This window comes from Mauremys reevesii, linkage group 1, assembly GCF_016161935.1.
Source record: "Mauremys reevesii isolate NIE-2019 linkage group 1, ASM1616193v1, whole genome shotgun sequence".
In the NCBI taxonomy this organism is placed as follows: Eukaryota; Metazoa; Chordata; order Testudines; family Geoemydidae; genus Mauremys; species Mauremys reevesii.
The window spans coordinates 27,193,835-27,209,472 of NC_052623.1; the positions used below are offsets into that span (position 1 = coordinate 27,193,835).

At 43.6% G+C, this 15,638-nt stretch overlaps 1 protein-coding gene across 1 annotated transcript in view; it reads right to left on the minus strand.

The window, feature by feature from the left end:
* Nucleotides 1-15,229, minus strand: part of SYTL2 (synaptotagmin like 2) — an 82,470-nt gene extending 67,241 nt beyond the window's left edge. The window contains exon 1 of the mRNA XM_039514775.1: nt 15,088-15,229. The gene's annotated coding sequence lies outside the window, so the exon portion shown is untranslated. The remainder of the gene's footprint in view (nt 1-15,087) is intronic.
* Between the last annotated feature and the right edge of the window lie 409 nt (nt 15,230-15,638).

Genomic DNA, 15,638 nt, shown 5'->3' on the forward strand with positions numbered 1-15,638 from the left:
AATCAAAAACTTTCCCACACACAGAACAGGTACATTTCTGTGCAATTATGCCCGGCAAAGGTCAGCTCACAATGGCCATAATGGAGAAAAGTGTTAAACCCTCAGCAACAAGCCTTAAGTACCCTGCTCAGTTATAACAAGACGAGTATTGATGTTTTAGACAAAGCTTAGCAATATAGTGATATAGCAATCTTCAGCCTGTCAAAACAGAAAGCAATTGGTAGACCTGAGTGAATAATGGATGTTATGGTTCTATTGAAGTTTAAAAAAAATATATATACATATACACACACACACACCCCTCTACCTCGATATAACGCGATGCGATATAACACGAATTTGGATATAACGCGGTAAAGCAGCGCTCCGGGGGGCGGGGGGGAGTGCTGCACGCTCCAGTGGATCAAAGCAAGTTCGATATAACACGGTTTCACCTATAAACGCAGTAAGATTTTTTGGCTCCTGAGGAAAGCGTTATATCGGGGTAGAGGTTTGTATATTATTCAGGTCAAATGAAACATTTTATTTAGACAAAAAAATTAAATCAATGTTTTGGTTTTGACAGTTGAATTTTTAAAAATAATTTACTTTTATGAAATGAAGTGTGATTTCAAACTGAAAAATACAAAATGTTTTCTTTTTAAAACAATATGGAAATTAAACTTTTTGGGGAGAAGGCAAACTGAGTCTGAAGGAAACAACTGATGTCTCCAAATCCTCATTCTTTACCAAAATGAGTTTTGGTCAAAACAATGTCACCCCTGCTCTAGTTTTTGGCCTTATGGGATGGGATTTTCAAGAACACCCAGTCAGTGGCAGTTAGGTCAGTGGCTGTCACTTGAGAAATTCCACTCCTCTTCAATATCACGTACTTTGCTGGTGCATACAGAGCTGTCTGCCTTTTAGGTTACTATTGTGCTGTAAGATCAAAGTGTTCATCACATTGAGAGTTGACAGGCAAACCTATGCTGCTTTGTGTGTTTAAAAAAAAAAGTGCTCTAAACTGGAGGGCAAGAGGTAACTACTAATACCATCAAAATCAGAAGACATCAACTGAAAACTAGAAGAGGACAAGAGCAAGGCGTTTTGGTTTAAGTCCTCTGCTGAAGTGATGGCAACTTGCTATTTCTCTTACTACAGTTTGGATTTATTTGGCAGAAGCAGGGGCGGCTCCAGGCCCCAGCATGCCAAGCGCGTGCTTGGGGCGGCAAGCCGCGGGGGGCACTCTGCTGGCGCCACCAGGGTGGCAGACAGGCTGCCCTCAGCGGCTTGCCTGCGGACGGTCCACTGGTCCCGCGGCTTCGGAGGACCTCCTGCAGGCACACCTGCGGGAGGTCCGCAGGCAAGCCGCAGGACCAGCGGACCGTCCGCAGGCAAGCTGCGGAAGGCAGCCTGCCTGCCGTGCTTGGGGTGGCAAAATTCCTAGAGCCGCCCCTGGGCAGAAGGGCCCCAAGAACAGAGCCAGCACTAGGTACAAGCAGGCTAAGCAATTGCTTAGGGCCCCCATTAGCTCAAAGGGGCCCCCTCTTCGCTTTTTATTGTGTGTTTTATGTGAGGGGGACTCCCCAAAAATTCCTGCTTAGGGACCCCAATGGACTAGCACCACCTCTGCCTAAGAATGTCACTTTCCAGACCTATTTATGAGTATGTCATCATTAAGCTACTGATTTTAGGGAAGTGATTTATGAACCTGTCCATTTCAGAGATTAAAAAAATAAAAAGAACAAACAGAAGAAAGGACATTATAACTACATATTTCCCTATAACCATTCTTTGGCAAATGGACTGTAACTTCTTAGACATGCACAGATAATTATTAACAAGGTAATGGAAACTTACATCAAAGCTAGCATCTCAATGATGAGCAAAACAGTTCCAATTAGAAATCTATTATGCAATTGGTGATGAGAAGCAATATGTTAAGTCATAGAACATGAGATAGTAGAATCTTGCTAATTTGTAACAATTCACATTACCAAAGACAATTAAAAACCCCAGCAATATTGCATCACAAGGCAGATTTTTTATGATACTTTATAGATCATAGGTCTTCATCCCATGGACACTGCCATCTGAGAAATGTTATGCAGAAGTAATCCCATTTATTTCAATAAAACTACTTGTATGTGTAATATTTAGTACATGTGTACCCATTGGAAGAATTAGGGGGCAGATTGTCAACTAGTGAAAACTGTCAGATTCACTGCAGTCAGTGAAGCAGCCACTCCTTGATGCCCAAGTCATCAGGTGTCTGAGAGTTTTGCCATTAATTTCAGAAGGGTGAAGATTTAACCTGTAGTAATTCAAGACCCCACTATAGTTCTCTGGTGCCAAGTGTAGCAAGACTGAGGTATGTATGTGAATTGTCAGGTTTCTGATTAGCTAAGTGAGAGCAAGCAAGTTTCCACTGTAAATATTTAAATTCAGTCTTTATCCACTCTGTTCATATTCTCTCCCCCTGCCCCCCAGTAGTTCAACTGTGTGTAATTATGAACCTTGGTCCCATGCAAAAGTACTTTATAGATACTTTCTTGATTATTCCAAACAATGTGCACTTTATAAATCTAAATAAGTAAATAAAAACTAGTTAATTCTAGCTTGAGGGGAGCTTCAAGGTGATTTAAAAGCCTGTAGTCTTAAAGTAGAACAGATCTTTTTAGTAACTGCATTACCTAAAACCGTTCCAATTAGGGACTGTGCCAGAACTATGTTCAGTTTCAAGGATCAGTTATGTTTCAAACTATAGGCAGCAATTGGGACTTTCCTTGGCAACTATAGTAACAGCTGTACTACCTAGATACTGTATCCAAGGAGGGTCCATGTTTGTTTTTAGGGAAAGTCTGCTTCTTACTTCTCTGGATCGAATTCTTAACCCTTGACTTAAGCTATAATATCCCAACTGTGCAATACAGGTTCTTCAAGATATTGTCATTGTAGGTATAGTGGGCATAATAGCTGTACCTGTAGATATGCAGATACCTATACCTCTCCCTGAGGACACCAGATACAAGGTAAAATAGGAACAGCTGAACCGGTTGATGCAAAACAATCAGCATGAAACTTCAAGAGTCAAAGAATATTAGAGAGAAGTGGGGAAATCAGATAACTGGGTTTTTAAAAGAAATCATATTTTTGCCTGTGCAATTCTTGATTCCAGGCAAAAGCAGAATAAGACTGCTGTTCTTCTTAGATTTCTGGACTTTAGAAAAGTGAAGAACCAGTTATGTGACAAAAGCCTGTTCATGATTTTTTCAGCCTACAGTCTTTGTTCTGAGAGGTTCAGATTATTTGCCAAGAATTCTTAGAATCTAGAAGGTTAGCATAACAGATACGGCAATTTCCTGTAATATCCTGAACAAACCTTACTGAATCATGTTTAAGTATTTTAGAAGTTCATTGTACTGAAAATGCAAACGTTCGTGGATTATTGTGGATATACACTGCATGTAACTTCTTTAAAGGAGGAGAACTGACTAATGTAAACCCTGGGAAGTGGTATGACCTCCACAGGACTAGTTGAAATAATGTGAACTTTTAAGGTGAAGTGGGTTTCCCAGGAAATTTCTAGAGGGAGGTGTATGCAAATGTGAAGCCTCTGGTTATACAAGAACTCAGCCTTCTGAAGCTTCGCCCTAAGGTGTGGGCCTGCTGATCACCTGAGGACAGATCAAAAACCATATAAAGAAGTGACTCAGTTTCCTGGGTGTGCTTGTTCTGAGCCAAGATGGTTATCAACTTGTTATCAACCCACTGGTGTAGTTTGAAGGACTGTCACCTGCCAGAGCCCTTGTTGAGCTGGGGTGATCTCTGGTCAGCTTATTAACATGCTTGTAGGTTCTTAATGTTTTTGTTCGTAATGTTTTCACCTCAAGAATACATGTGCTTGCTTAAGAAGTGCTGGGGGACAACTTAACTGTGGGCAATTATGCTGTTAATAGCTCCTGAGGAAGGAAGGCAAAGCAGGCCCGCTGAGGCAGTCTGTCTTGCTGGGGAATTCATAGTGTAGGCAGGGAATTGTCTCTCTCCCAAACCTGCCAAGGGTATTTCCAAGCTGCACATGTCTCTGCCCACAAGAGGTGATGGCTAGTGAGCCGGAAACCTGAGAGTAAGTGCCCTTTCTAGACCACAGAGGGGAAACATAGGTGCAGTTGCCCTGAACTGTGACAACTGGCATGAAAACACAGGTAAACTTATAGATGCTTGATACTTATCTGTATCTGATCTGTTGAGATTTATCCATTACTACTGCAAAATAATCAATACCTCATGATGTTCTATAAAGTGTAAATTTGCAGTGCAATATAAAAAATGAGTAACAATTATACAGAATTCTGTGCCATAAAATACAAGAGATGTGAGTTTATTAAAATAAAGGCAACTGCAGATAGAAACAAACCAAGCAATGACCTAGAGCAATTGTGATACTCTCACCAGATACTACAGTAAAACATACTGTAGGAAAAGAATCACCATTAAAGACAGTTCTGCAGTGCTTCTGGGCTTACAGAATCACATGTCTGCTAAGCAGGGACGGCTCTACGTTTTTTGCCGCCCCAAGCATGGTAGTCAGGCAGCCTTCGGCAGCGTTTCGGCAGGTGGTCCGCTGGTCATGCGGATTTGGCGGCGTTTCTGCGGGTGATCTGCTGGTCCCGTGCCTTCGGCGTACCTGCTGCCGAATTGCCGCCAAAGCTGCGGGACCAGCAGACCTCCCGTAGGCATGCCGCCAAAGGCTACCTAACTGCCGCCCCCACAGCGACCGACAGGCCACCCCCCGTGGCTTGCCGCCCCAGGCACGCACTTGCTGCGCTGGTGCCTGGAGCCGCCCTACTGCTAAGCTCAACGCAGATATGTGAACCGTTGGATAGAAGATACTAGTCTGGGAAATGTATTTGCATAAAAACCACATGCTATGTGGATAACGCGCAGTATTCTAAAGAGCTATTGCTTCACCCTAAAGTTCTCGGTCCTTTCCTAAGAAAGTTGGTTAGCATAGGTTTTCTAATTTTCTATTCCTGAATAGGTCCTTATAATGTCTAAGTGCATTCCCATCATGCATTAAGTGATTTTACAACATTGTCACATGCAGGTTGTTCCATCTCATTTCCTTATGGGAGAGTTGTGTGTGCAATGTAGTGTTATGGTTTGATTTGGTTAGTGGGTTTGGGGTTTTTCATATGCACTTGCTCTGTGTTAAAGAAGGCAGGTTGAAGAAATACACCTTGGAACAGAAAGTGGCAAAGGTTGTGATGGTCCTTGGTTTTGGAGGGAGTTCATTCCACAGTCATGGACCAGCCACTGAGAAAGTTCCATCTCCTGCACGGATAAATGTTTCCAAAGGAGTTGAGTCGTCAATCACAATCTTCATCCCGAACCATTAGGTGTTTTAGCTATCCTGGACCCAGGCCACAGAGTACCTTGCAGATGGTGACCAAGACCTTGAACTTGACTCTATATTCTACACGAAGCCAGTGAGAATGGAGGACCGCTCTGATGCACTCATGGTAGCCAGGGTAGGTGAGGAGACATGCTGTAGGGTTCTGTTCTAGCTGGAGTTTCCTAAGGGCTGATGGCTTCATGCCGAACCCTCATTAAATTTCCCATAGCAACAGTGAGCACATAAGAGCCTGGAAATGGCCATAGAAAAGTTCTCAGAGCTAACAGATTGTTTAAGACCTGGCAAAAAAGAATCCAGCTGGGAAAGATTAAGGATTTGAGGGGCTGGCAGGAAATCTAACAACTCCATTTAAGTGTTGTTTCAGCTGCAGTTTCCTTGCATATCATATATATACATACACATATACATATACACACACATACATATACACACACATACATATACACACACACACAGGCATAATTAATTAATTAATTGGCCTGCAACAACAGCAAAAAGACTGCAACCTCCCTCCTGTTCACACACTACAAGCAGCATCTGAGTTATCAGGATAAGAGGCAGGAAATCCAGAGCTGAAGATAGCTCACAAGGATGTGCCTGTGAAGATAGGGTAGAGCGTCCTATGTTGTATCACCATGATCTGTGCTTCCCCTGACAGAGGGCCATGCTCGCTCCAAAAGCTGCACACAACAGGGTAGCAGAATCATACAGGTTCAGACTTCCATTTTCAGTTTCCCATACTTCCCACCCCCCCATTTATCCCAGCATTAAAGTTAAAGACAAACTTAACAAAGCCCAATTTAAGATACCGTTGCCCTCACCCGCCCCCACCCCACCCGGTCTGTTTATTATTTTTTAAAAAATTGTTGACACTTGTGAAAATTTCAAAGCGAGTTAATTTCCTGACAGATAACATCTCCTGAGCCATTATGGTCATAATGTGGAGGGTGTGAACACGGGTGCATTCAGTCACACCATGGCAGATGATAAAATACATCTATAGATCTTATTTGAGTCAGGCCCATTGAGTAGTGCAATAGCTACCCCAGGGATATGCAACCTATGGCACGTGTGCCAAAGGCGGCACGCAAGCTGATTTTCAGTGGCACTCACACTGCCCGGGTCCTGGCCACCGGTCTGGGGGACTCTGCATTTTAATTTAATTTTAAATGAAGCTTCTTAAACATTTTAAAAAACTTATTTACTTTACGCACAACAATAGTTTAGTTATATATTATAGACTTATAGAAAGAGACCTTCTAAAAATGTCAAAATGTTTCACTGGCACGCGAAACCTTAAATTAGAGTGAATAAATGAAGACTCAGCACATCACTTCTGAAAGGTTGCCGACCCCTGAGCTACCCTATGCCATGGTGTCACCTCATCACTGTTACCCTGCTGTTGGTTGTTAAACCTACTTATTGCATCTTTAAATTAGACTGAAAGCACTTCCAGGAAGGGACTGTGTCTAATTATATATTTGTACAGCACCTAATAAAACAGAGGTTCCAGTCACGATCAGGACTGTTGGGCAGGACTGCAACATATTAAAGAGAGATAATACAGCCTGTGGGCTGCTGGCCTCTCTCCCCCGCCCATAAAGGACTCACTGCTATGCCTATACTTTTTCAGGACCCCTTCCTTCAGGGCACTGTTTTATTAATTCAAACAAAACCTCACAAAGTAACAAAGCTCACAACCCAAAGTATGCTGCCAAGACCCAGAGGCCTTTCACTCTGCTCCCTCCTCTGTGCTCCGGGGCTAATCACAGGAGCCAACCTCCATCCTGCAGCCCCCTTTCAACAGAGCCATCTCATCCCTTCATAGGGAACATGTGACCTCTTCCCAGTTGGGTCTGATAATGGAACTGGCCTGACCCTTAAACCCACCATAATTCTGCCCAAGGAGAGGTCTGGATGGTACACCAGGCAATGCTGTTCCCAAGTCATCTGAAAGGGTTGCTACTGCGCAATCAGTGGAAGGCCATGTGAAAAATTTAGGCAGAAATACAGAACACATGAAAGTGAAACTGACAGAATGCCAGCCTCATTTCTCTCTCTCTTCCCCCTCCCATTACATTTTCTTGGAAGGCCTTGTGACGATTACTCTTTTCCCCTCTAATAGCCTTCTAGTACAGCCAGCCTGTTCTTCCCACCCTGGACACACAGCAGCAAATCGATCTGTTCCCCCTCTACCAATAGGAAGGCACTTAAGATGAGTAGGGCTGCCTGCTAACCCCATTCCTTCCCTTTTTCTCACCCCATGCTTCCCATCTTCAGCAGCAGGACCATGAAATGTTCCTTCAGTCCTGCTGTTGGCCATACAGATAGCCCTTACCCAGTTCTATGGCCTGAGATTCCCTAGACCGGGTCAGTGGGTAGACCCTGCCACACCTTGAAAAACAAACCCCGATGAGCCTGAGCAAGCAGGATTCACACAACCATGATCACTGTTCTCCACCATATTTACCGCCCCAATCAGAGAAAACTCATGCATTTACCTTCGGTTTCTCCTGTGAGTTCTGGAGTCCGCAGGAATGAGAATATATCAATCTGAGAAAGGCCTTCCCAACATTACAGGAACACAAATAGACCAGCCTCTAATTTTTTCTGCCCTTTTATAATTTCAACAGGCAACTAACCCTATATTTTTTGTGCTTTTAATCTTTAAAAAATTGCTTCCAGATTCTGGTAGCTACTGCCAGAGTTTAGCCTGAGCAAATTATAGTCAAATTATGCAGCTTCTGAAATATATCACTTTACAAAGTGGGAATGCTGACAGAAGTGCCTCTCCCCTCTCCCCCCACCCCTTAACTAATATGTGGGCTCATTTCTACTTGCACTGTGGGGTCTGGTAGTTACATGAGTCAAGAACAGCAACATGCAAAACAAAGAAAGCAGCTAGTTACCAAGAAATTTTCATCAGAGGCTACTGGGAAGTGAGACATTTCCTGGTTTTTTGTTTTCAATTTTAAACTCTTTTTAATGTAGTGGGGATTATTCAGCTAAAGTTTACCTAGCTCCTGGAAGCCAGAGTAGAAAAACTAGCACATACACAACATTTAATACAGTTGAACCTTCTAATAAAAGGGTGTTTTTGTGCGGATTTGACAATGTTACTCTCAAATACTATAGACCTGGTATTAAAGATCTCAGAAACATGTTTATATTAGGGCACCCACCAATGATAACACCAGTTCTATGGAACCAGTGGCAGTTTCTTGCTAAGTTTCCTAGTGCAGATGCAAGCTTGGAGGACAGTTCTGAAGACCTCTCCAGTATGTGGTAATTGCCGCACTCCAAGAGCATTATCAGTGTGGAATCCACTAGAGTGAAATGAAGATTCGCTACAAACATCTGTCCACACAAGGGAAAATTTTGCAGACTTCCCACCACTGCTAATGTAACCCCCTAATTTACATACGTTGTGTCCCTCCACCTCTATGTCTCCACAGAGAATATGCCTATTACAACCCAAAGCTAGAGAGCCTGGCTCTGCAGAAACTCACATTTTCAGCTCTGGAGGTCCCTGGTTCAACTCAGGTTCAAGATGGCTGCTTTCATACTACCTTCACTTCAGCACCACTGGTGGTGAATGAGATTCCCACTGTCCATACCGGCTATCTAACAAAACCACAGCCAAGGGAATGGGCTTTGCAGAATGAGTGGTGAAAGACGACTCTGGTGAGCTTGAGTCTAGTCCGGCACTGTGAAGAGACACATGAGGTGCAGAGTAAGTGGGAGGCCTCCAGGCTGCCAGTGAAATACCACCACTGGTGTTAGCAACATGAGAAGCCCTAATGTAATTGGGTTGCTGGCACATGTCTTTAGACCTGTTGTAAGCAGTTAACCGACAGAACTTAAAACACTGGTGGCAACATTTGCCTTATGTACATGTGGGCTCACAACACGGCTGGCACTCATGGAGCTGAGCCAATGTTAACAACACCAGGAAATCGTTGCCAAGGTTTCTCTAGCATTTATAAGACTTGATAGTGACGCTGTAAAAATGCAGCCTGTGGCCCTCTCAAGGTAGCATATCTTACATAAGGAGATGCACCAATGAAAGCCTAATGCTTTGATTCTCCATTGCCCTGCACCTGATGGTGACATTTATATCCATGCAAGTTGAGTGCAAAACACTATCAAATCAGAATGGTAGCATTTTATACCCAGTTTGCAGTGACTGCATGAAGGGTCTGATTCTCCATTGCCTTGCATCTTAAGTCTCAATATTCAACACACACCATTTAGCAGAGGGACAGATTTTAGCAGAGGGATTTTGCTTGTGGCATAGTCCTAAGCTGAGATCATGCATTATGTTGCCAGAGGACAGTGTGTCATCATCATACATTTTATTGGGTAGGAGGCACAGTGTGGCTAGCCAGATCATCCCTTACCATCCGATTTTAGCTGTTTTGCAAGCGTAGCCACTGCTTTTGTTATTGACACTATAGCTTTGCTGAAACTGATGACTACTCCAAGCAAATAGCCCAGGGACTGAACCAAAAGTTCTGTCTGTTCTTTCCTACGTGATGGCTTTGAACAACGGAGACCCCTCTTTTAAATGCTTATTGAAACAAAATATACATACACATTTATAGAGTAAAAGTCAGGGCACCATTTAGGCTTCGGGCAAAATCTCAGGGTTGCAAAGTTTGGGCACCCTTTTATGATGTGTATAGAGTATAAGTGAATCTAGCCTTCAACGCTAGTGCTTCAAGCACACACCTATTCCAACAGCAGGACTCTGCTTAGAATCAAGTTAGCTGTTGAGACCGGGTGCCAAAAGCACAAACAGGGCGATAGTCTTCAACATTCCAGCAGTGATAAGGACAACAGTGGGATAGAGATGGGAAACAGTACTTCAGTTTAGATCATGAGTCAAATCAGCACTTCAAAATGCACACAGTTTGCAAAACAATACTGAGAGATGTAGGCCTCATCCAGTCTTGAACAGAAATTTACGTTGGGTTTTCCAACAAAACAATCAGAAATTTAAAAAGTTAAACAGTACTATGTCAGCCATAATCCCTTTGATGGAGAAATCAGCACTGAGGCATATGGCACATTTACTTTCATAATTTGATATTTCACTAGCTAATGGATTCACCCTGGCCTGGTGCAAAAATTGAAAACAAGCTGCAGCACCAGTCCCCCTTAATTGTGATTTCAGATACTGAGAATAACAAAGTCAGTCAACTGGGAAAACGTCACTCTCAGTAGCAGATTGTTGGAGTTTCGCATGATATTGCGCAGCTCCGCAACCCAGGTGTTGGTCTAAATTATCCTCTCCACGTTTCAAATAACTGAGTTCTCTCTGAAACAGTTTTAAAACCCACTTTTGAAGCAGATAAGCTATTTACATTTAACAAAACGAGGTGGATGGAAATGGGAGAGAGAGTTGTAGGCACTTTTAAAATCTGTTTTCCTGATACTGCAGGACTAAAACATTTATCTAACCCAGTAATTCTCAAACTTCCTGATCTAGCAAAACATCTAAAATTCAGACTACTTGACACACCACCTTCAGAATTACAGTCTGAAGGGTCATTATAATGGATTCTTATTCTGATAAACCAGGCTACACACCACTGATCGTGTCCCACAAGCAAACGTGAGTACATGGTTTGAGAAACTCCCAATTTAATCTGAATACACTAATATAAAGCCTACACCACCTTCCAAATAAGTCAATAGCTGATCCTCCCAAGGCTTTCGTGACAACAACATTGAGTCCATAGTGTGAAATCTTTTCAAAGTTCAGTACCAAGTGGTGGGGGATTTAGTTAGATAGACTCCCTCCCCTGCAACAACCTAAATCTAGTGGTTAGAGGGAAAGGGAGTCAGCAGAGGCAGGGGCAGAACTTGACATCTCATTACATATTTTGTGCATATTTACACTGTAAGGAGTACAACTTGGTTCAGAACTTTTGGAAATAATCATTTCTGCAAAGTGCTTATGATTCTTTGCTAAAATGCTATAAAAGCAGAGAAAATTTCTTCCAACACTCTTCTGCCTTTTGCCATCCCAAAAGCAATAAATGGCATCAAATTACAAAGCAAACCATATATTTACCGCAAGGTGAGAATCCAGCAGAGCTAGTTACTGTACCTGGGTGAAACCAGATGACTCCCTACCACAGGAATGAAGTACTGAATAAGTCTGCTAAAAACCAATGCCATCAGCCAACCCTCTGAATCACCAATAAACCAAGTAACTGGAAACTAACCTCAGCCCATTGCAGCGAAACCCATATCATGTCCTAGGCATGCAATGATGTCGAAACATTATAACACCTGAAGACGGGATCTAGGAGCCTCATTAAATTGATTTGGTATTAAGCTACAGTAAAACTTTCCAACCTTGTGTGCAACAGCCAGTGAGCTCTGATCATGAGAAAGTGAACTATTGCCTTAGGAGCTTGGATAGCACGCAGCATCTGAACTGAAGACCACCACCCGACTGAGTACAGCACTTCTTTATTACAACAGCTAATGATAGGTTTCATTAGTAGAAGTCACCAGTGCCAACTAGAGAGGGCACTATACAAGAAAACATTTCCTTCATTGACTATTTAAGTATTTTTATATTCCCCTTCAGATAACGGATGCTTGTTGGGGCTTTATTTTAAGTCTCATTCAAAAGAATGTATCTGATACCTTTACAGAAGAAAGAAGTGTTCTATCAAGCATAGACAAGCCAGATTCCTTTCACTCATGAGCACAGGAAATTTGATAGAGGGCAGAAAACAATGAATTCTTTTGACTTCTTATGCTGTTTAGTTTCTTGATTAATCTCCGTTACTAACTGTTGCAGTTAGTATTCCACATTCTGTGCTAGTGAAAAATCTTTGGTCCCAAGTACTAACCTGAAACCATATTTGTATCTGATATTGGGAAACTGGCAAGTCCTACATTGCAGGACAAAATTAATTTGGTACAGAACAGTGATCTGTCTGGTATCCAGATACAGGCCATGGTCAATATCTTATGCTTCAGAGGAAAGAAAGCCACTTTTTACAAAACAATGAGAACTATGACACTGTTAGATCAAACAGAGCTGTCTGCCTGTGTCTTAGTCTGGACAATGAGAACAGAATGATCAATTCCACTCTCCTTATAATCAAGTACACTTTCAGGTTTTAAATGCTGCAATTATTGCCACGGATGCCAAAGGATTGTTTCCTTAACAACTTTTCCAATGGCATTCTCTAAATATTAATGGCAATGTTTTTGTTGGCTTTTTTGGTTTTGTAAAAATAAAAGTAACTGAGTTTATTATTTAACTCTAAATTTAGTATCCTTTTAAACCTCTGTTTTAGTTTCTCCCACTTCTTTACAATGGGCAGAACGCTTGCCTGCCTGCCTACCTACCTGACAGGGTGCCACAAAGTTTAAAGGCACCAGTGAAGCAACGTGATCTGTTTCAGAGTAGCAGCCATGTTAGTCTGTATCTGCAAAAATAACAGGAGTACTTGTGGCACCTTAGAGACTAACAAATTTATTTGAGCATAAGCTTTCGTGGTGATCTGTGTTGACAGACCCTTTCAGCCATATACATTAGATTTCATGATCAGTCCAAAGTCTGTAATGCACAGAAGGCAAAAAGTGTGATATAGGAATAATTTAGCTCTTAAATCCTTAGTCAAAACAATAAGATTTCCCTTTAAGAAACTAATGACCCTTATGAAAGTCCTACAGAATTCAAAACCATTCTACAGAAATTCAATTCCATTCTATTTAAGTTCTTATACCATCCTTATCACCATAGTAGCCAAGCCCCTTCCAGTAGTGCACTAAGTGAAAGATTAACGTCTAAAAACATATAAAACTTAAAAGAGAATGAGATCCTGTAAAGTAGGCTTGTTACAAAATCACTATTCTCTGTTAAGTTCTGGTAGACTTCTCCCACAGTGGAAAGCATATATTAACTCCCAATTAGCTATCTAGCTTGGTTTACAGGAGAGTTAGTGTTTCTGTTTACTTTAAGTTAACAGCCAGCTTGATAGAACACATACAAATAATTAATACAAAAGCCACACTACACATTCAAACACTAAAGATATCTTCAGAGTTTATAAGCAATCTCAGCAATTACCAAGTTAACATTCAATACAAGAGACTTCCAGAGCAATTATGCATTCATTCAGTTGCTCACTGTTCCCCCTTCATTCACAGAAAGCTAAGCAAATTAGACTATATTTGCATGCCATCAGGTTTTGTGGTTTTACATTGTTTCAGAATTACCAGAAATGGGTGGCTTTAGTGCAATTTTTATTACTGAGTCACTATGTTAGCGAAATAAACCCTGTTTCAGACTAGGATAATGGGTACCTTGAAGGAAGACAGCTGTAAAGAGCTAAACTCCCACAACCTGTATATTTTGACCATCAAATGCAAAGGTTCAGAGCATGGTAAGTTGTTTCTGGACATACTCAACATGTCATAGCTAGAATAGCGAACTCTTTTCACCTTAACACAGCAGAAAGTAGCTGGCTACCATACAGGAGGACACTCACCTTTCCTGGACATTTGAAATAACTCCTTCACAGCATAGCAGTTGCCATGTTTCTAGCTCAATACTTTTAATAAAGTATATTCATTATTTCTGTCTCCAGCACCCAGGGCTGCCCAAAGGATTCAGGGGGCCTGGGGCAAAGTAATTTCAGGGGCCCCTTCCATTAAAAAAAAGTTGCAATACTATAGAATACTATATTATTGTGGGGGCCCCTGCAGGGCCTGGGGCAAAATGCCCCACTTGCGGGCCCCCCTGGGCAGCCCTGCCAGTACCTTGACTGTGTATCTACTTCTGTCAGTCTTTAGTTTCTTCTGCCCTACAGGAGATTTGTTTGTTTTGCATATGCAGAAAACACAGCTTCAGAGTTTAACTACTAGATTGATAAGAGGTTACAATGATATATAGCCAGAATACTGTAGCTCTTTCACTACCTAAACATCTTACCACGCCCCCATTAATATCTATCGAAGAAAAATAAATATTTGCCAAACCATATGAACATATCGAACAACATTTAGCACCTGTATAGGTAATAACAGAGGAACAGCATGGGAGCATTGTTTTCTCTCTCTCTCTCTTCTGGTTGTATCAACGCTGTGCCAAGAAAAAACACAAACATGCTGTTGCGTCCATAATACTCAAAAGACACCCCCGAGTTGCACGTTAGGGCTCAGCTGAGCGGATCTGCAACCACCTTATCGGGTGACTTCAGGAGAGTGTAGATCAGAAAACTGGGTAACAGCAGTTTCTGGAACATCAATTTCAGTTGGCTCACTGGGAACTGGAGGGCGGGGAGAGAAAAGCAGTTTTCTTGGACCCAGCTCTCTCTCCAGCCAGTACCCTGACTCCGGAATCGCCCCCAGCCTGACAGTGCAGCTGCCCCTGCTCCGGACACTCGCTTGCTTTGCGGCGCACATGAGAGCAGCGACGGGATTTAGCCTCCTACGCGGATCCTTCCTCCGCTTTCACTCACCCCCTCGCTGGGTCTCTTCCTCCCCACGGGCACCCCGCAAACCCCAGGGCCGCCGCCGCTCTCCGCCTCTGAGTCAGGGCACCGCGCGTACTGCCCGCCCGGCTTGGCAGAGCTGGGCACTGCACGGGACCTTTCCGCCTCCCGCTCGACCCCGCCGCCCGCCCTAGCCCCGGGGCAGGGGCCCGAAGAGCGCGTTACCTCCGCCCAGCCGGCTGCTTCCCCGGCCGCTGCCGCCTCTGAGCGGGGAGAGGTGCGCGCTGCGCCCGGGACAGGAGCCGCCTGGCCCTCCGCGCCAATGGGAGAAGAGCATCTCTGCAGGGAGGGGAGGTTCCCCTCTGCCGCGCCCTCCCTCACGCCAGGGACCTGCTCAGGCTGCCCGCCCTACGCTGGTCTCGCCCCGTGCCGAACCCTCCCTTTCCTAGTCACCCTCCCCCTTTCCTTCCCCTGTTCCTCCCCTCTCCCCTCTCCCCTGCCTAACCCTCCCTTACCTTCCCCAGTCACTCTCCCCTGCCTAACCCTCTCTTCCCCAGTCACCCTCCCCCTTCCCTTTCCCTGTTCCTTCCCTTTCCCCTGCTTAAGCCTCCCTTCCCCAGTCATCCTCCCCCTTTCCTTCCCTCTCCCCTGCCTGTCCCTCCCTTCCCTTCCCCAGTCACCCTCCCCCTTTCCTTCCCTTTCCCCCACCTGTCCCTCCCTTCCCTTTCCCAGTCATCCTCCCCTTTCCTCCTCTCTCCCCTGCCTGTCCCTCCCTT